The following is a 25,625-nucleotide window of genomic DNA, read 5'->3' as shown; positions in this document are numbered from 1 at the left end:
GCGGAAGGTGGGATTGGAGAGGCTATGTTTTAATTAAGTACATAATTATTTATAATTGTTATTAACCGCTTACTACGTCTCAGTAACAGCTTTGTAGCATGTATTAATTTTGATTGGTCAAACTTTATTTTCAGCATCTTTATTTATCAACTGCTGCTTAATTGCTCAATGTTATTAGACTTGCTTATTTTTTCCTACCATCATTTATGAGGCTGATAAAGGGAAAGGAAAGCTGACTGGAGCATGGCTCACTTCTGTCTTGATCCCAGGTAGGGACCTGCTGTAGAGCATGATTCTGGTCTATTGCTACTGTTCATCTGTAGCCCTATGTGCCCAAGCTAGGCAGAGGCAGGCTGCAGAGAGCAGCAGCAAGTAATTAATGTCTTGTAGCCTTTTAGAAAGCAGCTGTTGTTGAGTACAGTTCCTCTCTCATACTTCTCCTTAGTATTTTGTAAACCTAGATTGTAATTTTGCTTGTTTGGTTCACCCAGGAGAGGGAGAGGGCGTGAGCTATACTGAAAATGTTTTTAACATGGCTTTTTAAGTGCCATTGTCCAAAAAAGAGGGACACTGTCTACATGTTAGTACAGAGGGGCATGCTGAGTATGTTGAAGCATGTGGGCTATCAGCACACAGTTGCGGCTGCATGCAGGACCTTCTCTAACCTGTCAGAAGTTTGGAAATAAAATTTTGTAGGTTTCTGTAGAAGAAACTTTGTCATCAGCCTTCACATAACTGGCAACCTGTCTGACAAGCTGCTAAGGCTGGTATCAATTACAGTTGAAAATTACCTCCTCTACAATAAGACCCTGTTGTGTAGGAGGGTGTGGACTGAGCTATCTGCCAAACTGTGTTTTCATATCTCCTTCCTTCCTCTTTTCTGCCAGTGTTCTTGAAAATTTCACCATGCTGAAGTATGCTCTGATTCTTAGAATCTCCCTCAGCTCTTCTTTGCATTTTCACAATCTACACCTCTCCTTCCCCATTTTCTGCTATAGTTTGGCTTCACATCCTTGGGAGGAAGTCCAGGCAGTGCTTGTGCTTTCAAGGCTAGCTGGATAGAAAGCTCTTTGCTTGCAAAATACAAGCCACAGAAAAAGAAAAAAAAAAAAAACTCCCTGACACAGTTACCTACCTGTATTCTGCACAAACCACACAGGGCTTGCCATTTTATTTGATCTTTAAGAAATGTTGGGTTGCTAGCAGTTGGTTTTCATCTCAGCCTCAGTCCAAGGCGCAGAAAGAGCAGGGTTTTCATAGAGTGGTGGGGCTCATGAGAAGTAGTATATTTGGATCCCCAGTGTGAAAGGTCAGGTTGAAATTTTGTGGTGTGGGTTTACCAATCTTTAACGTGCACTGTCTCCTAACTTTAGTGGTGTTTGTGAAGGCAGTAGTAACATACAGACTAATGTGATAGTCATCCTGGAAAGTGCATAGGACAAGTTTAAGGCAACTCATTATGCTGAAAAACGTCTTCCATGAATGTGGGTGTTTGCCATATTAAAATACATGTTTACAATGTAATGTGCAATAAGGAGAGCTAAGAACAGGGAGGATGAAAGATGCTGTGAATAATGGAGAAAAAAACCAAAACACAACCACCCAGCAGGACCATGGGCTTCAGAGAAGACTCAGTATTGCTATGAGATTCCCTGTTGAATGGATCTGCAGAAGTGCAAGTATACTGTAATATAAGACGATTCCATATCCTGTTTCTTCCTAGTTGTGATTTCCCATTTTAAACATGGGGCAAAGGAATGCAAGGGATGAATGATAGGTTGCCTAATGTCCCAATGTTGGAGAAAAATTGAACTTACAGAATCACAGAATCGTATAGGTTGGAAAAGACCTTTAAGATCATCAAGTCCAACCGTAAACCTAACACTGCCAAGACCACCACTACACCATGTCCCTAAGCACCTCATCCAAATGTCCTTTAAATACCTCCAGGGATGGCAACTCAACCACTTCCCTGGGCAGCCTGTTCCAATGCTTGATAACCCTTTCAGGGAAGAAAAATTTCCTAGTATCCAGTCTAAACCTCCCCTGGTGCAACTTGAGACCATTTCCTCTTGTCCTGTCACTTGTTACCTGGGAGAAGAAACCGACCCCCACCTCTCTATAACCTCCTTTCAGGTAGTTGTAGAGAGCAATAAGGTCTCCCCTCAGCCTCCTTTTCTCCAGGCTAAACAATCCCAGCTCCCTCAGCTGCTCCTCATAAGACTTCTGCTCCAGACCCTTCACCAGCTTCGTTGCCCTTCTCTGGACACACTCCAGCACCTCAATGTCTCTCTTGTAGTGAGGGGCCCAAAACTGAACACAGCATTCAAGGTGCAGCCTCACCAGTGCCAAGTAGAGGGGGACAATCACTTCCCTAGTCCTGCTGGCCACACTATTCCTGGTACAAGCCAGGATGCCATTGGCTTTCTTGGCCACCTGGGCACACTGCTGGCTCATATTCAGGCGGCTGTCAACCAACACTCCCAGGTCCTTCTCTGCCAGGCAGCTTTCCAGCCACTCTTCCCCAAGCCTGTAGCGTTGCATGGGCTTGCTGTGGCCCAAGGGCAGGACCTTGCACTTAGCCTTGTTGAACCCTATACAATTGACCTCGGCCCATCAATCCAGCCTGTCCAGCTCCCTCTGTAGAGCCTTCCTCCCCTCAAGCAGATCAACACTCCCACACAACTTGGTGTCATCTGCAAACTTACTGAGGGTGCACTCGATCCCTTGGTCCAGATCATTGATAAAGATGTTAAACAGAACTGGCCCCAACACAGAGCCCTGGGGAACACCGCTTGTGACCGGCCGCCAACTGGAGTAAACTCCATTCACCACCACTCTTTGGGCCCGGCCATCCAGCCAGTTCTTTACCCAGCGAAGAGTACACCCATCCAAGCCATGAGCAGCCAGTTTCTCCAGGAGAATGCTGTGGGAAACCGTGTCAAAGGCTTTACTGAAGTCTAGATAGACAACATCCACAGCCTTTCCCTCATCCACTAGGCAGGTCACCTTGTTGTAGAAGGAGATCAGGTTGGTCAAGCAGGACCTGCCTTTCCTGAACACATGCTGGCTGGGCTTGATCCCTTGGTTATTCTCTACATGCCGTGTGACAGCACTCAGGATGATCTGCTCCATCAGCTTCCCCGGTACCGAGGTCAGGCTGACAGGCCTGTAGTTCCCCGGGTCCTCCTTCCGGCCCTTCTTGTAGATGGGTGTCACATTCGCTAATCTCCAGTCAGCTGGGACCTCCCCAGTTAGCCAGGACTGCTGGTAAATGATGGAAAGGGGCTTGGTGAGCACATCTGCCAGTTCCTTCAGTACTCTCGGGTGGATCTCATCAGGCCCCATAGACTTGTGAATGTCTAAGTGGTGCAGCAGGTCACTCACCATTTCCCCCTGGATTATGTGGGCTCCATTCTGGTCCCCATCCCTATCTTCCAACTCTGGGGGCTGGGTACCCAGAGAACAATTGGCCCTGCTATTAAAGACTGAGGCAAAGAAGGCATTAAGTCCCTCAGCCTTTTCCTCATCCTTGGTCACTGTGTTCCCTCCCCAGTCTACTAGGGGCTGGAGATTCTCCTTAGCTCTCCTTTTGCTGCTAATATATTTGAAGAAGTATTTTTTGTTGTCTTTTACAGCAGTAGCCAGACTGAGCTCTAGCTCAGCTTTGGCCCTTCTAATTTTCTCCCTGCACAGCCTCGTTACACCTTTGTAGTCCTCCCGAGTTGCCCGCCCCTTCTTCCAGAGGTCGTAGACTCTCCTCTTTTTCCTGAGTTCGAGCCAGAGCTCTCTAGTCAGCGAGGCCGTTCTTCTTCCCCACCAGCTTGTCTTTCAGCACCTGGGGACATCCTGGTCTTGTGCTTTTAGGACTTCCTCCTTAAAGAATGTCCAGCCTTCCTGGACTCCTTTGCCCTTTAGGGCTGCCTCCCAGGGGACTCTCTCGACCAGTCTCCTAAACAGGCCAAAGTCCGCCCGCTGGAAGTCTAAGGTGGCAGTTTTGCTGATCCCCCTCGCTACTTCACCACGTATCAAAAACTCTGTCATTTCGTGATCACTCTGCCCAAGACGGCCTCCAACCATCACATGGCTCACAAGTCCTTCTCTGTTTGTGAACAACAGGTCCAACGGGGCACCTTCCCTCGTTGGCTCACTCACCAGCTGTGTCAGGAAGTTATCTGCCACACGCTCTAGGAACCTCCTAGACTGTTTCCTCTCTGCTGTATTGTATTTCCAGCAGACATCCGGCAGGTTGAAGTCCCCCACAAGAACAAGGGCTAGCGATCATGAGGCTTCTCCCAGCTGCTTATAGAATAGTTCATCTGTCTCCTCATCCTGGTTGGGGGGTCTGTAACAGACTCCCACCACAATATCTGCCTTACAGTCCCCAGAGTCTGAGGCCCTGCCCCAGTTAGCAGGCAGCACTCCCCACCTGATGCAGTTAAGGACTGTGAATCCTTTTTAAAAGCAGGATCAAGTGCAGGATGCTATCTGGCCTGAATATAGATTTGCTTAGCAGATCCATTATTTCTGTTCCTCAGTTTTTCTACCTTGTTTTTCTCTAGAGCAGTTCATTGTAAAACTTTCAGTTCTGCTGTTCTCAGCTGAGAGGGTAGTGGAGCTTGGGCAGCTTATGCTACAAGAGTTCCCTGTAGCAACGGTACCAAAATATTATCACCATCCAACTGTGATCTAGCTAACCAGGAGTTTGCAGTACAGGCTGATTTTCTCCAAATTACACTGAAACTTTGGCTTCTATGGCACCTCAATATGACAAACACAATGAAGTATATTAAACACTACCTCAGTCTCACAGTGTACAAACAGAACTGCTTTAAAAACATATAATTCCCTCTATTGAGGTATATTTCAAAGGGCAGAAGATGCACTGTTATCAGCACAGTTATATTCAGTCGTATTCTTCTGTACCAATTTTTCCTCCCAATCTCTGTGTGTAGAATTGGGAACAGAAAAAAAGGGGGGACATTGCTTCCCAGGGCATAGTGCCATCAAAATTAGACAGTGATAGGGTAAATGGCCATAGGGAGGGAAAATTAGAGAAGAACACACTTCTTGTGGAGACATTTGTGATTAGACCTGGACAGTGCCATAGCCAAGTCCATAACCAAATCAGCCCTCTGTTACATCTGTTTAAGAGCTATATGTTTCTCCTATGCCTCAGGGCATATGAAGTGATCTCGCTGCAGACCATCTTCCTGAGTAATTTAGATTAGCAAAATACTAATTTAGTTTGAAAATTTACTCTTTTGTTGTTTTCCATGATACATCTGAACATGTGCTGTCCTTCAGGAGATATGTATGTGAGCTCTATTGAATGTAGTACACTGAGACTGCCATGACCACCAGCCAAGATTATTACTGCTGCTTTCTGCAGTGCTCAGGCTTAAGTATGCTAAAAAGAGCAGCTCCTTGCTCATGTTTGTGTTTTCAGTATGGTAGCAGTTGCAGTGGACACACAGGTCGAGTATTGCAAGTAGACGGACATGGGTAAACATCTTCATGTGTAAATATCCCTGTTTTGAAAATGGCTATGCACATTTAGTTGGCCAGCACATGTTCTGCAGTTCATCAGCAAAGGAAATTCTGCTCTGTCTCGCTTACCTTTGAGTTCTGCTAATCTGATTAAAAAAGCAAAGACCTCTGGGGTCCCCACTGCTTCTCTCCTCAAAATCAGCCCATCCCCATTTATTCATTTTGTCCAGCCTGTAACACACCACACGCAGAACAAACTCCAAGTACAGATTGAGAGGCACAACAATGACACTTGGCTCCTGTATTGGGAAACTATTTCCTATTAGCTCTTGTTTTCTAATTTGTCTTTCATTTTTGGATTAATAAATACTCTGTTTGTATTTGTTATTCCAAGAATTACTTCATCATGGCAATGCCCTTTGCTGTGATCACAGTAGGTATGAGAATGAGACACAGAAAAAAGAAATGAAAAATGTAGATAACAAGTGATGCTGTCACCATTTGCAATAAGTCAATAGACCTTTAATGACTACATAATATACAAAATAGGTTGTGTAGGTCTTTTTATGAAAGCTGTTCATATTATAAATGAGCCAGAATAGCCGTTTTTCCAAACTATATGGAAAAAGTTAAATTAGCTCTGCAGTTGAGATTCAAGGCTGCCAGGAAGAGCCGTATTTCTGACATGCCAAATGCCAAATTTATTTACTAAATCAAACTCTGCCATTGTCAGACAGACACATTTCACAATGGTGGACTCAAGAATTTTGGAAAAAAGAAATGAGGCTGATACACTTCCAGCAATTCCAGATTGCAAGGAATTAGAAATACTCCCTCTGTCTTTATGATTGCTTTAGCCTTGCTTGCACAGTTTTGACAGCATCATCCAACATATGCTCAGAAAAAAATTATTTTGTTTTTTTTCCTATCTTCACTGTGCTTTGCCCTATTGTGTTCTTCCCATGGAATAAATGTTGTTCAGCCATTACTGTATATACCTTGTTATATCTTGTGGATTTTTTTGCGAATTAATTCCTAAAGTGCTTCCCATGCTAGGGCATGGGAAAGGGTCATATCAGCCCAGTTATGCAGGAATCAGATGAAGAGTCATCTATTCTAGCAGGAAATTAGATTGGGAATGTGGGCTTTCAGATGTTCTTCAAGGAGTGTCAACACATGAGTTGATGAGCAGGTATATGAGAGTTAACTTTCAGTGCCTATTTGAGCTCTCTGCAAAGTTAATGGGAATGGTTTTTGTTTCACTTATTGCAAGCTGGTTAGCCTGGATGCTGATCAGTCTGTATGCACAAGTGACGCTATTAAATATTTGATACTCCCTGCCCATTAAATGGATGAGATGAGGCCTTCTCATAAGAGAGTACATTTGGAGTTTTCACTTGCAAATTTTGTGATGATTTGACTGACCACCCTCACTCCCTCCTCCTGGTGTGTTTAGCTTCAAAGACGAAACTGAAATAAAATGGAAAAGAAGTCTTTGATGTGAGCACTGTCAAAGGTGATGCTGATACTGCATGGGTACTTTTCTTTAAAAAACATTTTAGCAAACATATGGATAAGTGTCCATAACAAACAGACTCTTTATGGAGCACCGTGTATACTGTAAACAGAAAGCAAACAAGGTCAGTTGGATCCAAAATAAGAAATTAACTCAACGTCTGCAATAACTAAGATCAGTCTGGGTCGTAGTGCCATCTAGTGAGGTCTCATCCATCCGCCCCCCAGGTTTGTGAGGCTGGTGCATGTTGGTGTGACTGCTGGCAATGAGGCCCAGTGAGAGTGGGTGGGTGCAAGGCTCCGTTGCAGCCTGCTGTAGCACAAATGATACAAACCCATGCTGGTTTACTGGTAACGTGCTGTGTGTAAGTAAAAGGTCTAACCCCAGGACTGTCTGAGGAATTTTGTAGACCAAGGGCACAGCACTGACAGACAGATGTAGTCTAGTTGTCTCAGAAACCCTAACAATGCTTGAGGAGTCTTGGGTGTCAGGCAGTTTGCATCAGTGACCCAAGACAGAAGTCTTTAAACTGAGTCCTATTTTCATGTTTGAGCTATGCTGGAATATACACCTTGATTGTCTATGTTTGAAATGTTAGTGCACACTGCCATTAAGTCCATCCTCTCAGAGTCTCTAGTTGTGTAGATAAAACAGGTTCTTCAGAGCTTCAATATTTGTTGTCTTCTGTTTGACACTGGCTCCTCTAGAAAGGTCACTCTATTGTTAAACTGGCCATTTCCAGGTTATGGGATTTTATGAGTGGTATTTTTATCTCAGGTAAGTTTCTTGTTTCCTTGACATGATCTTCCTTCAGGCCTTTCAGTCTCTCAAAACTGTATTTCTAAATTACTACGCAATGCAGGAAATTGTTCAGTATCTTTGCTTCTATCATATCTACCCTACTGAAAGATCACATACTTTCAGTTAGTTGTTTGACAAGCAGATGAAGCTGAGAATAGTTAACCTTACTAGGTATTGCCTGTCTGCCTTTTACAGCCAAACCTTAGTGCTAGGAATGCCTTCTTGCAATGTTGTGCACAGGCAAGGTGAAAACCATAGGACTGTCCTGCGCCAGCTGGCTCCAGTCGCAGGGCTGGTTACAAGTGCTTCCTACAGGTGATCCAAGACTGGCAGAAGCAGTTCGTGATGGCCAAGTTCTTTTTTATGAAAACACAAACAGCTGCTGAACCACTTGCTACTCTTTAATGAGCAGTTTAGATGTACAAAATAATATGCTGAGGGTTACCAAAGAGTGAGGGAAGGAGGGAGAGCAGCAGAATTGGTAGATGCAATAATAGATGGAAATGCTGGATTGCATACTGTCAGTCGTCACGTATGGCCACCCCAGTTCTGCCTTCCTTCCTAGTGTGAAGGTCTGAACCTCACTTATGTTTGGCCATAGGAGCGTATCTAAGAGAGCTGGAGGGGCTTGTGGTCCATTACATTCAGGAGAGACTAACCCAAAGCCCTGAATCTACATGTCTTGACTTCAGGAGCTGAATTCTGGTCTTGGTTGTTGTGGCACAACCAGCCAGGCAAGAAGGAGCTGGAGACACAAGAACAGCCATGGGATAGCTCTCTTGGAAATCCACAGCTTACTCTGATTAGATCATAGGTCTGTTTTCTGCCTTCTAAGCTTAAGTGCCATAGCTTCTACTGTTGTACTTTTGTGGCTTGAATCCTATGGCTCAGTATTGCACAGGCATGTGTATGTCTGTATGCAGTTCAGTGTGACTCTTACTTAAAAATGAGACCCAGAAGTGCTCCAGTGGGGACAAAAAGGAAGTCCCAGAAATTCATTTTGAGTCTTGCATTTGTTTTCCAGTGACAGCCTGCAGAAACAGCAGGTGTTTTGCTCTGTTCCAAAACTTAGGTCTTACTGGCATCGGATGACTCTTCAAAAGGCATTTGGAAAGTGGGAACTAGAGGTAGCTGTAATTTCATCCCTGGAAATTAGTATTTAGTCTTCTTGGCTGTAGAATTAGGACTCACACCTTAGGAATCACTAGATGAGGACAAAGAGATCCCAGAAAATGTGTATATGAGAGGGAGCCCTTAAAAAGCCAATTTGTTAATAATATTTTGGGTGTCTCGGAATAAGAATATATAATAAATATGTAATAAAACAACTAGGAGGAGATGGACATATCCATTTAATTTTTTTGAAGGGATGCATCAAGATATGAAATCATTACTAGGTAGCTAGCTATTAAAGATAAATGCATATTAACTCCTTATTGGCAGAGGTCAGGCTTTGAAGTGAACCTTGCATTATCAGATAAACTATGGGGACAGTAGATAACCTTCTCTTTGTTGGCAGAGGCACTGAATGTGCATCCTGAGGTACAATGCATAATGGTAGATTTTTTTCTGCTGTATTTTCATTTTGTTCTTGCCTCATTTTCATTACATTAGCAAGTTTCGAAGGTAAGAACTACTTTTTAAAAAATCCTTCATATTGGGGATGATGCACAAAACCAAGATACTGATCACTGGTCATTACAAGCCACAAAATTAGAGCAGGAATTCATAAATCCAATGCCCTGCCCTCTAAATTATATTCTACCTCTCTGAAATTCCCTATATGTTAGTGATTTTCCATCTGCCCTTATGGAAGAAATTTCTGCTATGGCAGAATATCCCAGTGAAGTCAAATTCAAGGGTTCTTGCATGTTCTGAAGTATATGCTAAATGGGCTGGGAACTGGCAGACTGAGCAGAGCAGCACTCCCGGATTTCCTGTATGAGAAGGCCAGGCACTACTGTGTGTGGCCACTTGCACAAATTCAAATAAATTTCCCCAACCTTTTTTTCTGTTCAAACTAGTATTCAGATTTAGAGCCTGTCTTCACTGAAGTCAGCTCTCAAACAGATTTACAGGAGCATGTAAGATCACATCAGGCACAGAATTAAAACTCCTTCTGAGTGCATATATTGGTTTGTTCAGAGTATGTTTTCAGAAGGATTCATTTCTCTTGAATTGCTGGGTTGAATTTAACCTATTACAGTAAAACATGACTGCAAAGCAGCTTGGCCTCAGGTCCCAGCTGTGGGGAAAACTCAACTTGTGTTTAAACAGTAGACTAAACTGTGATGCTTAGAATAGGTTAAGCAGCACCCATAAAAGAAGCAGACTGAATGCTGTATTTACAGTGGCTGTAACTATATCCAGTTAGAAATATTTCTAATCCTGGCATGCGAGTCAAAAGTCCAAATATATTGCCAGTTAATTTCAAGGCATCACATTTGGTTTCTGAGAAAAAGACCTGTCAAGTATCTACTTAGTTGCATGTGGGGAATATATGCAATGAATTACAAAATGAGTATATACAAAGCTAAATGTTAACCTTTTTGGTGCTAATAGATAATATGACTTAACAGAGGTTCTCAGTCACAGGGATGAGGTAGATACGCTACTTTATAATGAACTGTAGGTGTCGTGACTGGCCATGGTTGCTGCATGCTCTGCAAGGGCATGGCTTATTCTATGTAACTTTTAGGACATGAGAATCACCTCTTATGTGAGTGGGTTTCCAGAGCCCATTCAGGGGAGTGACTGATGCTGGTCCTAGGTGTGTCGTTCCCAAGGACAGTAGCATTCTACAGTGGGGCTGTGGAAAGTTTCCCAAAGATTGTGGAAAACTGCTGTCTGTCTGTCTTCAGTAAACAATATTTGGGATTGTTTTTTGCCTCAAAATAAGAAATAATTATAATAGCTTCTCTAGCCTTTTGTAGTCAAAGTATTCATTTTTTAATACACTGTTGGTTCCTAAACCCATTCAGCCTTCTAGGAACTGTGAACTGCAGGGGTAGAGGGAGCTGGCAGGAGGAAAATGAGCTCTGCAGGAAGGCCATTAAGCCTGAGTCATTACTATTGAAATCTGTGTTTTAATGTTGTGCTGCATCCCTGCAGTGTTGTAGTGTTTGCCTTTTTAGGGTTTGGCAAAGAAAACAGGAAGATGCGAGATTTGCTGAAGGCCTAGATGTAGATGGGGAACACTGAGGACAGAACTGGTCATCTTAAACCAAATGTAGCCCATCCCTAATAGGGCAGCCAGCCTGTGGGGATCCTGGGCTTTGAAGACATGGCCAGGGAATCGGCACTCTGCACAGCAGAGTTCTTCCCTCCTTCTCTGCCGGTAATTCAACGAGAAGCTCCTTTAATGAGCTTGAGCCAGTCATTACAGTGCCAACTGTTTGGTAACTAAAGGGCTGGGGTGCTGTGTGCCCACCTTCCTGCTTCCCATTTCCTGCATCAGTGCATTCTCCAGGCTGCCCTTTCCCCCTCTCCAGCACGCCTCAGTAGGATACCAGATTCTTTGCAGAATTTCCAGAAAATAATATGAAAATTTTGGGAGGAGTGCTGGGTATGACAATTTAGTTTCTTTTTTGGAAAAAAAGCAAAGATGTTCTTTTTACGTTATGCAACTCATCTTTACCTCATGGCTGGGGGCAGAAGGGAGGGGAGCTCACTCAACAGTACCTCTCTGCTTTTCCAGCCTGATGTGTGAAGATGCATGAATTTGCAGAGCCCTCTGTAGAGTCTTCTTGTTTTGGTCTTTGGCTCAGACCACTATTTCTTCTGAGATGCTGTATTGGTACTGACTGAGCAATAATGATGGGGTAAAGTTGAGAATATTTCACTGTGATTGTGTTCTGAAGCGTATTAAAATGGGGTTTGTAAGGCAAATAGAGGAGAAGCATTAAATGTTAGCTCTCTTCATCTGTTGCATTTATCTGAATAATTACATTACCCCTCTAGAGAAAGATCCCTCACTTTTTGTCATTACAATCTTTGATTTATCAGCCTGTCCTAGGTTCCATTTTATCAGGGATTCAGATCTTTCCCTGTCATTAGAGTGGAGCTGAGGACCTAAGTCATTGAATGGGGGAATGGAGGAGAAGTGATGACTATATGAATGATGTGCAACAAGAATTGGTATCTAAAATAGGCTCCAACAAATTTCCTTGTCACCTGCCAGGATGGTGACCCCTGCCACCACATGAAAACCACAAATGGTATCCTATGTTATGAAAGGTTACCTAGTAAAGCTGTATGAAATAATAAAAGAATCTCAAAGGCAAAACCTTTTCTGTGGTCACTGCTGTGACTAACAGGGTTTCTCTGTACTTATTTAAAAACATGTTGAGGATTTGCTTGTGTGTGGAGGGATGAGAAAGGACCCCTGCAAGGTGGCAACAGACCAGAACAAATTTCCAGCAAAAGTTTCCAGAAAACCTAAAATGTGAATTCATGGTGCTCTCACGTGGGCTTTATATAACAACTAAATAATAGGTATACACTTGTGAGTCGCTATATTTGTCCTGTCTGCACACACTGGAAAGCCCAAAAGTGTGGTTTAAAAAAGGCTCAAGCAAACAAGTCAAGAAGCAGAGTACAGCAAAGTGAGGCATTGTGCTAAAGATGGAACACAGCTTTCTCCTCATTGCTTTGCGCCCTGGATTCTGCCAGAAATACTCCTCAGAATAACAGGATCATTTTTGTTGCTGGCCTCTGCTCTGTCTGCTTCATTCACCACACATGGTCATGGTGTTGGCTCAGGAGCTTAAATGTGAGACACTGAAGGAGCAGGCAGACAAAAGTCTTGCTATAGGGAAGACAGAAGCATTCAGATACTTCCATCATCAGTTCTGGCCTTGTCTAGGTTCTAAGCTGGCAGGGTAGAAGAGAATGATCTGGACAGTTTCTGACTGTGTGACTGACTTCCTTCTGCTTAATTTCTGTTTCTACACCTTTGTAAGTATCTGTAGATGCTGCATACTTTCCCCATTGTAGCCAGCCAGACCCATAAAGCAGTATCAGTTGGGGAAGTTTGGAAAAATGGCCTCACAGCTCTGTTTCATCCTTCCACTGGTGCAACTGTTCTCTTCGGTCTGAGCACAGAGGTTCACTCCAGTTGATGCTGCTGCTCAGAGGATGAATGCAAAGACCCCTTGTCACCACTCCATTAGCTTCATCAACACAGGATGCCTGGCTAGAGTCAGACCAGAAGTCCTTTTGTTTCTCTTGGAGTGTCTAGTGTGGCTGAGGGGTGTTATGTGCTCGTTAACTTCTGTGCAACTCTAGTTCTCCTTCTATTACAAAACAAAACCAAATAACTAAGCCAAATCTGCTTGTGACTGGGGGGGGAAAAAAAGAAAAAGAAAAACAAACCCAAAAACTCACTTTACAGCTTTTTCCAAAATATCTTTAAGCTGTCTGGGGTGACTCACTGATGTCTGCTACACATCAAGAGAGCTAAAAGTATATTTTAAAATAAAACTAGAGAGATGAATATTAACTCTTCTTCAACCTCAGCTCCAGCTGTATTTATGGCTTAGTGTTCTGGGTTGAGACTGTTCTAAATCAACAGGAGAACCTATGCTTAAGCAACTTCAGGATGATTAAAATAGCCATCTCCTCTTGTTGGGCTTGCAGAATGAGCTCTGCTCATGCAGAAACTCAACGTAAGCTGTCCTCCAAGCAGTACTTTATTAGCTTGGGAGACATAAAAAGCTTGCTTGGTTTGTCTTGCTGGTAAACACTTTGCCAGCCATATGTTGGCTTTAAAAGCCAACATGAAAGAAGTCAGTGTTGTAGTTTTCCAGAAATGTAAATCTCTTAATAGTGACTGCAAAAGCCAGGGAGTTGGGGGTGGGGGAAGAGGGAGAAGGAAATGGGGGCCAGTTCTTTGCTTGAAGGCATGAAAAATGGGTGTGTTTTAAATGAAATTTATTCTGCTTATATTTTAATAATATATTCCAAAAAATCTTTTAAAATATTAACTGTCATCCAGGAATGGAGGGAGTCCACATCTTCTGGCTCGTATTCCCTTTGGGAAGGCAATGCACCTGTGGTGCAGCTGCTGGTTTGAAACCTCCTCAGAAGGGGATTTTTCATGCAGCCCCTGGAACATGGGGCTGTTGGAGTTGTCCCACCAGCTTGTTTACTGCAGCAGTCTTGTGTCCAGAGCTGCAATGTGATATTTCATACACAGTGATAACCACATTATCATAGCAAATAGGGTAAAAGGGGACCAGCATAGCTCAGCACTGTAGATTGTAAGCATTCCTGAATGGCCTCTCTTATTAGAGAACTGTGAACTGCTGCAAACCATTTGCTTACAGAGGTACTGCTGGGAATAGGAATGACTTCTTCACTGACAGGCAATGCATGAAGAGTTTTTCCACATTAGCTGCACAAATCTGTCCAGATGATGGTAAATCAGATGGATTTTTCATTTCACCTTTAATTTTATCCCTTAATTTCAGCCCTTAGCGATGCATCTTCACAATCCCTGACGACTTGCAGCCAGCTAAGTAAATATAACCTCAAACTGCTAAAACTCTGAAATGTTTGTAAGTCTCTCTGAGAACAGAATAATTTGCAAACAATATAAGCAGCATGTGCCAACAACACATACAAAAAGTACACAACACACATACTTGCAGGAAGAAGTAAAGTCTGCAGGTAGTCCTAAGTCTTAGTTTCCTTGTACGTAGATACATTGTGGTTTCATGTTGCTAATGGTTTTACAGCACCATCAACAATATCTGCTCATTTTCCCACATGGCAAGGTGATGTACCAATTCTCTTTCTGTAGTTAACAGCCAGGGTTGACTCTAGACATTAGCAAAACATGGGTTTGCTAATGGGTTTTCTGAACCCAGCCAGCATGGGTTCAGGAAAGGCAGGTCCTGCTTGACCAACCTGATCTCCTTCTATGACAAGGTGACCTGCCTAGTGGATGAGGGAAAGGCTGTGGATGTTGTCTATCTAGACTTCAGTAAAGCCTTTGACACGGTTTCCCACAGCATTCTCCTGGAGAAACTGGCTGCTCATGGCTTGGATGGGTGTACTCTTCGCTGGGTAAAGAACTGGCTGGATGGCCGGGCCCAAAGAGTGGTGGTGAATGGAGTTTACTCCAGTTGGCGGCCGGTCACAAGCGGTGTTCCCCAGGGCTCTGTGTTGGGGCCAGTTCTGTTTAACATCTTTATCAATGATCTGGACCAAGGGATCGAGTGCACCCTCAGTAAGTTTGCAGATGACACCAAGTTGTGTGGGAGTGTTGATCTGCTTGAGGGGAGGAAGGCCCTACAGAGGGAGCTGGACAGGCTGGATTGATGGGCCGAGGTCAATTGTAGGAGGTTTAACAAGGCTAAGTGCAAGGTCCTGCCCTTGGGCCACAGCAAGCCCATGCAACGCTACAGGCTTGGGGAAGAGTGGCTGGAAAGCTGCCTGGCAGAGAAGGACCTGGGAGTGTTGGTTGACAGCCGCCTGAATATGAGCCAGCAGTGTGCCCAGGTGGCCAAGAAAGCCAATGGCATCCTGGCTTGTATTAGGAATAGCGTGGCCAGCAGGACTAGGGAAGTGATCGTGCCCCTGTACTCGGCATTGGTGAGGCCGCACCTCGAATGCTGTGTTCAGTTTTGGGCCCCTCACTACAAGAGAGACATTGAGGTGCTGGAGCATGTCCAGAGAAGGGCAACGAAGCTGGTGAAGGGTCTGGAGCAGAAGTCTTATGAGGAGTGGCTGAGGGAGCTGGGATTGTTTAGCCTGGAGAAAAGGAAGCTGAGGGGAGACCTTATTGCTCTCTACAACTACCTGAAAGGAGGTTGTAGAGAGGTGGGGGTTGGTCTCTTCTCCCAGGTAACAAGTGATAGGACAAGAGGAAATGGTCTCAAGTTGCACCAGGGGAGGTTTAGACTGGATACTAGGAAATTTTTCTTCCCTGAAAGGGTTATCAAGCATTGGAACAGGCTGCCCAGGGAAGTGGTTGAGTCGCCATCCCTGGAGGTATTTAAAGGACATTTGGATGAGGTGCTTAGGGACATGGTGTAGTGGTGGTCTTGGTAGTGTTAGGTTTATGGTTGGACTCGATGATCTTAAAGGTCTTTTCGAACCTATACGATTCTGTGATTCTGTGAAAATAGGTGCCTGGAATAGCAGCCTGGTGGCAGCAGAAATGCCTGTGCCACAACCCTAGACAGCCAGTCTGTTTGTGGCTATGGTTGGTGTTCAGGCAGAAGAAGACAGGATAGGTATGGCAAAGTTTGGAGTCAGGTTGATCAGCAGCCCAGCAACTGAAGTTGCTGTTTTCTGGTTTTTTTCTTTCCTTCCTGTCTTCATGGCTGGAGTGGCTCCGTCCCAGTCTTTTATCCTAGCAATGGCAAAATGCAGTGTTGTCTATGCAGATGAGAAGCTGTAATGAGAAGTCAGGCTTGTTAACCTCTGTTTCCTTAGAGAAAGACTGTAATGAGAAGCTTTACCTTCATGCAGAAATACTGATAGCAATGGTGTAAAGCTTAAGCCCTGAATCTGGGAGCAAGATTCATGATTACATGCCGTGCCTATGGGTATCTAAATGCTCTGGCTACTTAGATTAGCCTTTTGATCTACTACAGCTGTTACATTTACCCATCAAAAGAAAATTATCCTACGTTCAGCTAGCATGTCTTGGTTAACCTGTACTTCAAAGTTTTGACCCTTATGTACCTGAAAGATGTTGAGCCTGCCATGTTCCCATGGGCTTGCATGAACATGTTGAGCCTGCCATGTTCCCATGGGCTTGCATGAAGTGGCATTAAGTGAGACAAAGGAGAACTGGGTGTCCTGAATTAAAAGCCCTTTTTTTAAACTACACTACACACCACACAAGTTTAATAATTTCTTGGGCTTGGATACTCAGTCATGTTTACAAGAGTAAAATCTCATTATGCTCTAAATGCAGGCCTGGCAGTCTCTACCTACTTTATAAATACCGTGCTTAGGATAGAGACAGTACAGCAATGAAATCTCACATTGCTTAGGCTTCAGTAATTTCTAGGACATGATGGAACATTCAAAGTGATCTTCTACTGAAACAATAATAATTTAATGAAAGGATCACTATGATGAGATCCCTGCATCATTTTTCCAGCTCTTTCCTACTTTATAAAACTGTGCTAACATGCACTAGGGATAGATGGTGATTAGTCATCTGTTTTTAGCCTGTTTTACATTGCTTGTATGTTTGAACCATGGGAAGTGGTTCAAATGAAATATGGAATGATGTTGATAGGGATATGTAAATCAGTGAAGACATCAGAATATAGTTATGCAGCTGCTGCTTAACTATCTTTAAGTGACTAGTGATGGAGCAAGGAGGGACCACAAAATACAGCAGGTCTTACCAAGCTTGCTTATTTACTGACTGGAACATCTATTCTGGTCCCTGCTATTAAAGCACACTTTTAACAAAAGGGCATCATAGTAATGAAAGGTTTTACTGCAGTTTTGTGTCACCTTAGATTCTTTTAGACACACAGATCTCGGAACATACAGAAATGCATGTTAACGTGGTACAGTGTCAGAGTGAATTCGGGATGGTTGCATTATGTGAGCATGGATGAGTTACTAAGCACTTCCTGAGGGAGTGCCAATAAATAATTTTTCATGGTGTACCATAAATTCCTGGCCACACAGGCATTACAGAAATCAGCCTGGGTAAATTCTAGGGTCTAGCAGGTAGAGAAGTAGTAATGTAGACCTGTAGATATTTTTAAATAGTTGCCTTAGTTATATTGAGTCTAATTGTACAAGGCTCTGAGTGGAAGAAATAATAGGCATTGCAGATTTAAAATTCTATAAAAGGTCTTCAGATAGTTTTCTTGAATGTGAATTGTATCATGCTGCATGGTAACTTCCTGATGCTCCCCATCTACAAAATGCCATGCATTTAAATGATTACAAATATATTTGAGTGTTCACCTTTAGTGTGAAGCAAGTCAAAATCCCAGAAAACTCAGCTACATCTCTGTTCTTCAAAATTCAGGGCTACCTGTGTCAGCAGTTCATAGAAGCTCTTTGATTATGGCACTGAATAGCCGTTGGCACATTCACCTTTTGCTATAATGAGTAAATCAGTTTGGTGTTTGGAGCTTAGCAAGACTGCTTTGAGAGATCTAGTACTGCTCATAGGGTGTCCTGGTGGCTTCTTATTTCAGAACAAACTGAGTATCTCCCTCTCACTGTATTTTACCATCTCAGTTTCAAGTTCCAGCTTGAGCAGAAAAATTTGAGAAGGCCTTGTTCAGTCCTTGATTTGGCAAGAAGTTAAGCAAAGGGAGCAAGGAAAGGAAATCTGAATCAATGGTCTCCTTTTTCACAATTCAGATTGCTACTCAACATTGTGAATAACTGAGCCTGAAGAATAACATAATGACAAATATTATAATCCTAGTGACATGGTAAGAAAATTCCTCTTTCCCTGGTAATGAGCTGATCTCCAAACAGAATAATATGCTGCCATTTGTGAGCTAACACAAGTGTCATTGAACTCAGTTATCAGTGAAGTGTATATACTGTCTTTGTGTACAATGGCAAGTTTTTCCAGGGATACTTTGCTTTGGAGTCAAAACACTTCAGAATCAAAATGCTCTGAGACATTGGCACCTTTTGTGTTAATATTTACAGGTTTTTGTGTTCAGTAAAGTAGAACCAAGATCTAATATGTGTGCAGTACAGTACAAAATTCTTTGTACAAAACTAGAAGCAAGTACGTGCAGCAGAGAGACAGATGGGATGCCTTTGTAGCTTACAGCAAACAAAGAAGCAAAAATAGCTTGTAGAGTATTTTGGCTATCAACAGTCTTGTTTAAAGTAGAGGGAAAAGTGATGTCATTTGTGTACAGTTACAGTTCACAGATACATATGATACTTTTACTGTAGTAATATTTCACATGGAAGTAACAGATGTTAGGGGTGAAAAAAGTCATATTAGTTCACCCAGTTCATCCTGGGACTTTCCCATTGTACCATTTTTAAGCGTTTGGAATGGGACTTCAGAAATTAATTTAAACACTTCTTTTACAGTATTTTCTTTACACGGTCTTTTCACAGGCACATAGATTTCACGTTCTGATTCCTGAGTTTTATCTGAAATAGTATCATTCTGTACCATCTCATTCTCTTCCCAGTCCTCCCAGATTATCATCAGAGTAATTCTTCTTTCAATTTTTGTGACTGGATTATTGTCTGTTTTCCTTAGATTTGTTAGCAAGCTAATCATAGCAGTGAAATTGAAAACCTGCGTGTCATGTAAACAGGCAGTGTTTGTGGCTTAGAAATGTCTATGGTTTTGCCCCATGTGACATAAGAAATAGTACTAGTGAGTTTTAGGTTCTGGAATTACTCAAGTGCTTTTGAACAGTTCCCCTTCCTTGATCAAATGGACAGGCGGATAGGCTGGTCCCAGCTATCACATTTTCCAGGCAAGTAGGTAGTACTAGGTTTTCTTTCAACAGGATGCTTGGGAATTCTTCTCTGTGCTCTGTCACAGTATGTAAACTGAGTTGCCTATTATTTTTTTTTAAATATACCTGTATTTCCCTTGTTTGTCAAAAATTAGTGAGTAAGCCTTGCTCAGTTGTGATTAAGAGAAATTAGTTATGTTGGCTATAAAATGTTCTATTTTGATTAAGATAGGATGAAATAAAGCCTGCTGATCTTAAAAGTAACTTAAGCACAAGTACAGAATCATTATTATATTTTCAAGACTGCATTTGGAAATAATATAAAATTTACATAACTGATTACAGTAAAAGCTAAATGTCAGTGACATGAAATAATACTGCTGGATGTCACCCTGATGTACTCACATTATTGAACAGACTCTGGAGGACAGTGTAACAATTTATGAAGCTGGTGTTGAAAGCTGCCAGACATATGAGCACTTTCAGGCATTTGTTTAAAGCATGAATTAAAAACAGCCCTTCATCTGTACAAATAACACCTTAAGAAAACAATGTGGAGGATTTAAAAGCCATTCAGTTTATTTGTATCATTTATTTTTCACACCTCCCTTGGTTTGTTCAAAAAACCCACCACACAGAATAGTCACATTGACCTTTATTTATATCATGCATTGTGACCAAGCTGTGATAATGCAGACAAGGCAAAGTTTGGATCAGAGTTAAAGCATTGCCTTTGTTCAATAAGATGCTTCTGGAATCCTTGGAAAAGTAATGTAAAATTAGCATAGGCTCTCAGAAATCAAAGCACTAGAAGATCATATGAGTATCTGTCATTTCTGTTGAAAATGGGAATTCTGGTAAAAAGACTACAGCTCTTGGCTTGTCTGTTGCACTACTCTCTTCCTTCTACTACTGCTCTTTTCCCCAGCTACAGCTTTCAGAATACAGTGAACTAGAGCCATGTCCTCAGGATTTCAACCCACTCATCTGGGAGATCAGGCTGCAGCAGATTTCCCGCTTTCTGCATTCCCACTTAGCAGTCTTAACACTGTGTTGCAAACGACAAGATTATTTTGGAGAGCTTTTAATACTAAGGTACTGTTTGGTTCCTGCAGCGGAATATCCAGTGTAGAGGAGTGCATCACCTCAAAGTACCCTTTCCAAAATGTCCACTTCTAGGAACTGGATTTTGCAGGCATGCTCAGCAACGGGAAAATCAAATCTGTTACAACAGACTTTACAGAATACCAAGTTGTTGTCAAGGCCCAGAAAATGCTCGATCTCTTTGGGCAAACATAAACTGTGGAAAAGGACGTGTTTTTTTTTTACAGTAGCACATCAAAAAATTGCCTTTGGCCCACTCTGACTTAAAGGCTTAAAGGAGAGTGAAACAACCTGTTGATTTCATTTGAAAGAAACACACAAAGGCAGCTTCTCAGCTGGTCTGAACTCCAGTTAATAGAACAACTCCAGTGTATATGACCTGGGGAATCTGACCCATAGTTCTGATTGTGTGAAGGAGCATCCTTCTAGAGAAACATATATATACACACACACACATACAGAGGGAAATATACAAGGAAGGAAAAAACCATATATATATATATTTGTGTGTGCATGTTTGTACACAATCCAGCCCACATGGATCCTATCCATAGCATGCAATTTCTCTGGCCAGTTGCCTTCTTTTTCTGTGTGTTTTAGGGAACACAGCTGCTCTGTAGACCTCGGATACATACTTGAATTAGACTTTAAAAAAAAAAAAAAGTAATCTTCTGTTCTGGTGGAACCTGTATCAGCCTGATACAATTGTACTGCTATAGTCAACGTTATTCCTCACAAGAAGCAACTCATTTAGAAATGAGGGATCCCTCCTTAGCACTGGAGAGAACCATTAATCCTATGGAAGTAGAAGTTCAGATAATTTCTTACAGTGACGGTGTAAGCAGGGGGGAATGAAGAACACATCTTGTCCTTTGGCACTACATGGTACCTTTGCACAATGCTTTGTGTCACACCGCCCCCTCAAGGTATGTGTACAGAAGTGTCGTGGACATGCTTTGAAGGGAGTTATGCCTATTTACATGCTTTAATCTTACGTTCTAAATACTGTCACAGATGCTTGCTCTGGGCATTTGCCTAGTTTTAAATTTTTGTCCTTCATCTTGGCCATCTTGCCTTTTAGAGAATAATCTTGAACCTTGTAAAGGGAGTTGCTTGTGGTGTTATGATCAAACACTGAAAAAGTGCATGACCTTTATTTTCAGAGGATGTGCAGGAAATGGAAATAGATTTGTTAATGAGACAACATGCTGCCGGAAATGTGCTTGTGGTATTTAATGTGCTGTGGTGTACTTTCATACACAGATGCATGCAGCTAAGCCTCTGTCTGCTGCAGAGATGGCATGTAACTCACAGAGCTGCTAGGCCAGCCTCTAGTAAAGGTTTTATTAAGCTGAGACCCTGTATTAGAATTTACCTATATTCTGATGCTTTCTGTTGATATTTTCCATGCCAGTTGTCTGCCTCAGAGTTGCATCCGCACTGAGTAAAGAATTCATTTCCTTGTGGTGGGTTTCTGTGTAGTCTCCATTGCTATCGCCATCATATCTGAATGTTTCACTTTTACACCTTTGAGAAATAAGAGGTGAAAGCCCAATCTATCAAGTTTTTACTAGGTCTGGATTGGCATGTAGTGTATTCAGAGTGTTTACTGCTTTATGTGTTCAGAGCAAAAGGCTTGCTAATATCCTTTTCAGTTGAGTGTTCAGGGCATCTGCCAATGTTATTCCACACATTCTGAGTTCACCACTTAGAAAAGAAGAAACGTGCCACAGGAGACAATATTCTTTCTATCTTTATGCATTAATCTAGAAATTGAGGATGGATGTTTAGCCATAGAGAGAAGAAGACTCCAGCATGTGTGCTCTGAACAGAGCTGGCCTCTTTTCCTCAGCTGTAGTTGAGAAGGAGGTTAGACTTCTAACTTAAGCAAACAGGTCTACTTAGTAAAAAAATTGGTTTAAATAACTTGCCAGGTAGCATGCAAGAATTGTCTGGCAAAGACTGAATTAGATTCTAGTTCTTCAGGTTAGCATTCATTCCACTCCTCCAGAACCGTCCCTTCTTCATTCCACGCTCTCCAATTCCTACATCAAATGAGGAAGTCATCTAAGGCAACAATCTGCTTCACTTGATCCACTGAGTGATGTTCACCTAGTGATTTTGAAGGAAGCCAAGATCACATGGAAAATTCTGCTATTGCATCATTAGACCATACCATAATACATACACAAGGGAGGCAAGTTAATATTTTCCAATATTTAAGATGACAGATTTTATTTCTGAGAAATACAGCAGAACCGAAGAACCCTCCAGGCAAACTTCCCCACTGTAAATTGTTAGTATATATGCAAGACACCAATTCAGGGCCAAATTCTAAGCTCAGATGCTCTCAGATGGAGCCTATAGCATAGATGGATGACTACATATATCCCACAAGAGAATGTTGTGTGGAATATCTCTGTTGTAGTAGAGACGATGATGTGCTGTATTAAATAGAAATTTCTAATTTATAGTGCTAATTCACAGGCTCGTGTTTGGCACTGATTGCACCCATTATGAGCATACCTGCAGGATTTAGCTCAGCTATCATCTAAATTACTCTGATCTGAGGAAGGATGGGAGCAAGAGATGGGACTCCAGTTCCAAATCAAGTGATTTGTACTCAAGAAATCTTATTGAAAAGGCAAACTGAAAAGGAAAATTATACCCAGAGCTTCTACTCCAGTTTTTCTCTGCATTCAACATGTATGCCTCCCTGCAAGCCACTTAAAACTACCCTTGTTGTAGTAGTGCTTTTGAGATACAACTGCTCATAGAGTTGCATTATTGTTCAATTGTTTTTCAGTAGGCAAAGAGGCTGCATTACAAATAAACTTATTGCTGTTCTAAATTGTCCTTATGCATCCTCACATATGTGATAACTACATATAATGCAGTTAATGATAATGCATCGTGACTCTCTAACAGATTGAATCATCCTTACTTAAGTATTTATCTTGGCAACCAGAGATTAAAAATTTAAAGGCTACCACATTTGCTGTGGAAACGGCAATTGAAAGGAAGAAACATGCAAATATTTGGGCAAAATTACACTGTTTAAAGAGTTTCACTGAATGGCTGTCAACCCACAAATAAAAAGAGGAGTAAAACTCCATAATTATCTTGCAAAGGAACAAGGTGCCACAGTATGGATGGTTTTGGCTCCTAAACATGAAACATCACGGATGGAAGACAAAGGCCCTGTCTTGGTAAGATGACATCCTTTTATTTAGTAGTTTTTCATAGCTAAATGCTCCCCGGAGAAATTATAACTGGTGTCTGTCATTCTAGGAAGTGCTGTGCTTAGCAGAGTTACGCAGTCCCTCCCAACCTCCTTGCAATTCCAAGCACTTTTGTACTTTAATTATGGGGATCTTAACAACTCCACAGCAGGGGAGAAAGGACATTGTTCTTTGTCTATAATGTCGCAAGTTGAATAGTCGCATCTTAAAATAAAGGTGATGATAGTCAAAGGCCTCTTAAATTAAACCAAAGTAATGGGTTTTTTCTTTGAGAAGTCTGCAAGTTTACCACCTTTTGGACTAAAAAGAGGAACTCCAAGAGAAAGCAGTACATAGGCCTTGTATCTCTAAACATTTTTGAGGATGTCTTTCTTCCATAGTCCGCTATGTTCATTACAGTTTTGCTGCAATGGACGATGCCTTTTCATCTTTGTCGTCTCTTAAAAGATACTACTAGCTCTCCACATACCCCCTCACCTGAAATAGTAACACTCATTCCTATCTGCTACCCCATTCAGACTGTTATTCTGTTAAGTCCATGAGGGACTTGGGGAAACTGGATGGCCGTCTCCTATTGGCTCTTACCTCATACTTGGATCTATTAGTATCTTGCCAGAAGATACTCTTCCAACATGGCTATGCTTATAAAAACTGTTCTAATATAAGGTACCGTAGGTCTACTGATTGCCTTTAGTAGAGATGTAATAGTTCATATTGGCAGGGGTTCAACTCCAGTGACTGTGCAAGACCATACTGTTCTTTTGAGACAGACCCTGGTTTCGTTTACTTAGGAAAGGGATTGGTTCTTCTTTCCAGCTATATGATATCAACTGTAAAGTCATGAATGGGAGTGCTAAAATGAAAGTAGATAATTAAAAGTATTTAAACATGTTTATTTTACCATATTTAATCCTTGTTAACCAGTTCTTTACTTCTGAAAGACTAAATATACTGCTAATGTAATCCACACAGTGAGATAAGAACTGACTGTTCTGGTAAAACTCTGGTTGCAAAATACTACTGAGAGAAGGCCAAGTCACACTGCTATGGAGGGGAAAATGAGAAGGGCATATCCAATTGAGGTTTCTTTCTTATTGTTTGTGTGTAAGGATGGGTGGAGCATGACGAGAATTAAACATATGCATTGGTTAGAAAAGACAGAAAGCAACTGCTGCTTTAATTTAATGTATATCTTCATTGTACATTGTGGCAGAAGGTGGAGGACAGGGGGTGGAGAAGAAACAAAAGGACCCCTTGGCTAATATATAAACATGCTAACACAACCACCTTTTTGCTCCTTAAACTTGTACAAGTAATTCTTAGATGTATATCAAAGTTGTGTTGCATGAAACAATTTTTAAAATTCTATCCTCCCAATTCATTTTTGCTCTATTTATACAATATTTGTTAGAAAACTATACAAATACACACTTTCTGTAGAACCTGTAAATATATGTTGGGAATGTTACTTACCTGATTGATCAAATGTGACAGTTTCGAAGGACTGGGGATACGCGAGGAAGCTCCATGGTTTTGTGTCAAGATAACATTTGCAGCCATTTAATTCACAGCGTGGTATCTGTGAACTAATTCTGTTTCTAACTACACAGCTAGAAATACAAACTAACTCCACTGAGTGTAGTCAAAGCAGTTTCTGATGCTGTGGAAAACTGGATCTTTCATGGTCTGAATTTTTCCCTCTTGCATGAACAGGCTGAAAAAGAACAGTGGGGTCAAGAACAGTGTTTTTCCAAGGAGATTTGTGACCACCAAGACATCCTTGATATGAATATTTAAAGTATCTCACCTGAAGATCCATACAGAACTGTCAGTTTCTAAAATCATCTTTATGAAATAGCACTGTGCCATGTAAAATACATTGTGATAGATGCTTTTTGTGTCTACATGCAGGTCACACAACAGGCAAAACCAGTGGCAAAATTTCATTTCTCACATTAGTTATGGTAAGAGAAAAGGTCTAAAACTCTTATGTGCAGGAAGAGCCACGGTTCCTTAGATTAAAAAAATCCCCACTTTTTC

General features: G+C 41.9%; 1 protein-coding gene across 1 annotated transcript in view; it reads left to right on the top strand.

Moving 5' to 3' along the window:
• Window positions 1-25,625, top strand: part of USP3 (ubiquitin specific peptidase 3) — a 97,926-nt gene that overhangs the window by 24,183 nt on the left and 48,118 nt on the right. The window lies entirely within an intron of this gene.

The sequence above is a fragment of the Mycteria americana genome, chromosome 6 (genome assembly GCF_035582795.1).
Source record: "Mycteria americana isolate JAX WOST 10 ecotype Jacksonville Zoo and Gardens chromosome 6, USCA_MyAme_1.0, whole genome shotgun sequence".
In the NCBI taxonomy this organism is placed as follows: Eukaryota; Metazoa; Chordata; class Aves; order Ciconiiformes; family Ciconiidae; genus Mycteria; species Mycteria americana.
The sequence above is the reverse complement of the archived record's forward strand: the minus strand, read 5'-3'. Positions and strand labels throughout refer to the sequence as shown.